Source organism: Montipora capricornis, chromosome 1 (genome assembly GCF_036669925.1).
Source record: "Montipora capricornis isolate CH-2021 chromosome 1, ASM3666992v2, whole genome shotgun sequence".
Lineage (NCBI taxonomy): Eukaryota > Metazoa > Cnidaria > Anthozoa > Scleractinia > Acroporidae > Montipora > Montipora capricornis.
The window spans coordinates 25,478,846-25,481,696 of NC_090883.1; the positions used below are offsets into that span (position 1 = coordinate 25,478,846).

A 2,851-nucleotide genomic window follows, 5' to 3' on the forward strand; every position below is an offset into this window, starting at 1 on the left:
CGGGAACCGATGTGTAAGTGAAACGTTTATGTTAGTCCTTAAAGAAAGGTTACAGTGTACTATTTTGACTTAGTAAAATCGCGGTTTCTGTAGGTTCATTTGCTTTAGTTACACGTGTCACACCTCAGTTTTAAGGTTCTATTTTGTTTCCTTCATTTGCGAGACTTTCTGTAATTTTCATTCCTTGTAGTTAAGGCTTCTGTTTTATATAGTTCTTCTATAGGATTTTGTGCATCTTACGTCATTCTTTTTCTCGTTTCAATATCATAGTGGCACTCCCAAGAGACATCTGTTCTTATGCGATTCCTATTGTTTATTTCTTTAGCACTTAGTGATTAGTTTATTGATTTTATTACACATAACATGAGAATTTTATTCCATAAAGCTCATTTGTACAAATCTATACGCTTTATTTTCACATGTGGAAGTATAACCAATCAACGATAGCGTAAAGGCGTTTCCATGCCAATCACTCGTGCATCTCGTGCAATGGTACTTTGTTATTAAATTAAATTTGCATTTGGTTCTATTGTTAGTGAGTTTTTGTTTCTAATTTGCGTTCAGAAAACTATTTTAATGAAAATTCTTGTCTTATGTGTAATAAACATTTCACGACATAGAAAGTGCTTTGTACGGGGTTTTATTCACTCGTTGTTTGAGTCAAAAACGGGCAACCCTAAAACCAGGAATCCGGAATCACAGGTCATTATTTTACCAATACACAGAGTAAAAACTATCCTAAACATTGATAAAAGCTAACCTTAGGCCTAATTAGGCCTAAACAAACGTTTTTAGGCCTAAGGGTAGCTTTTATGAATGTTTAGGATAGTTTTTACTCTGTGTATTGGTAAAACAATGACCTGTGATTCCGGATTCGGGATTCCGGGTTTTAGGGTTGCCCGTATCCAGCTCATAGCGACACGTTGCAGGGGCACCCAACGTTAATTTTCTGACGTTCTAAAATTTTCGGAACATTTGTTGTAAAATTTCTTGCTTGCCTGCCTCTCCTAGGATTTTCGACTCCATCTAAAAGATGGTATAATTGCCCATTTTTAACGGATTTTTACCCTAAAAAGCTCACCTAAAATTTTCGGGAACCTTTTTTCTGGCTAAAATTTTCGAAAACGTAAGTTTTGATCCCTATAATTTTCGTATCACTAGACTTTCAGCTGGGAAATCCGAACAGATGAAAAATTTTTAGGGATAAAAATATGCCTATATCTACCGTTTAAATCCTAAAATACGTTTAACAATGCTATGTCCAAATGGTTTTGAACTATATTCTCGTTGGGTGCCCCTGACGTTGTCTGGCTTGTGACGCCGCGCCTTTCAACAGACGCCGTGAGCGACGCTACAAGGGGATTTTTTCACGGTTGACCTCTTTAGCTTGTACATTTATTCCCATTTCAGTGACCACGTGATGTTACTCTAGAGAACAGGTTCTTTCAAATGTCGTCTTACTCACGTGCTTATGTACGAATAACTTAAGGTAAGTTTCGTCTTTCTCGATAAGATTGATCACAATGTTGCATTCTTAAGTTAAACTGGCACTTCACGATTGCTTGTCCTCCCCTCCCTCCTCGATGCATTTTGCTACAGGGCAATCCACCGTAGAAATTTGGGTCCATTGTTCATCCAATGTAAATCAACAACCCGGCACATTAATTGCCATGATACGCATCACAAACGATATATTCACTATAAAAGAACCTTTGAGTTTAGGATTTCCATTTTTCTGAATAATTAGCCGGTACCTCAAACAAACTTTTCTTAGTTGGCCGAAGGCAGGGACTTTTTCAAGATCCCCGAAATTTCAACCCTTGGCGGTTCCAGTATTCTGTCCTGAAGTGGTTGTTCAGGGTCTGGAAGGGTATTTCCGGGATCCGGGATTTGATCAAAATATGATGCGGGATTCCGGAAAACGCAAAATTTATTGACAGGGTTCGGGAACTGACTGCTCTCCGGAAAGCAGGATTCCCCAAAATTTGTGCACGGGATACGTGATTTTTAGCCTGTGATTTTTTGAAGGGAAATTAGGAAATTAAACGTACCAGCGGCGAAAGCGAATCATCCAGGTGAACACTAATCAAAACGAACTTAAGTGCACCATGGTGTTATAGCATACCATTTATTGCTTCGATGCTGAATTGCTCACTGAGAAGCTCGTCACATCTATTATAATCTTGAGCGATTGTTATTAGATATGGCGAATAATGATACCAGCTCTGCTGCCTTGAGTACTGAGACACAGACAATAAAGGTACCTCTAAGGGATATACAAAAGCTAAAGCGTCTTCCCGTACGTGTAATGTCTTAGCAGGACATTGATTCCATGCGCCAGTGGGCCAGCGAGCATGGCAAAGCCGCCAGATAGCTCTCGGTTCGTCAGAACAACACCAGGCATGCAGCAGGAACTCTAAACATGTATAGGAAAGAGCTACCTATTGGCGACCAAGTAACCGAAGACGCCAGTTCAGCCGATGATATCGGTGACCAGCTGTAAGAGTACAACTGATTCTGACGTCAGCGACGATGAGGACAGTACCATCCACCAAGGAAGAGGGGCCGGAGGCTATGCCTGTAAATTTTCTACCAAGGCCAGTACGCACGAGCAAAGGACGACTCATTACGCTGTTGTATCGCGCGCTATCATCAAACTGAAGAGTGAAAAGCTATTTCTCTTTTTCAATAGCCTCAAAACACACGCAAATTAAAAATATCAATCGAAATGGTCAGTGTAAAGATTACAGTTTCTAAGCTTTTACAGAAATTGTCTTTTTAAATGTATTTTTTTAGGAAATGAAAAACGGGATTCGGGATAGCGATGAAAAGTGTGGAACGCGGGATTCTC

General features: G+C 39.8%; 1 long non-coding RNA gene across 1 annotated transcript; it reads left to right on the forward strand.

The window, feature by feature from the left end:
• On the forward strand, positions 1 to 2,375 carry LOC138054302 (uncharacterized). Its single transcript, XR_011133265.1, has 3 exons — positions 1 to 13; positions 1,411 to 1,489; positions 2,318 to 2,375. It is a non-coding gene; the product is annotated as an uncharacterized lncRNA (long non-coding RNA).
• The last annotated feature ends 476 nt before the right edge of the window (positions 2,376 to 2,851 follow it).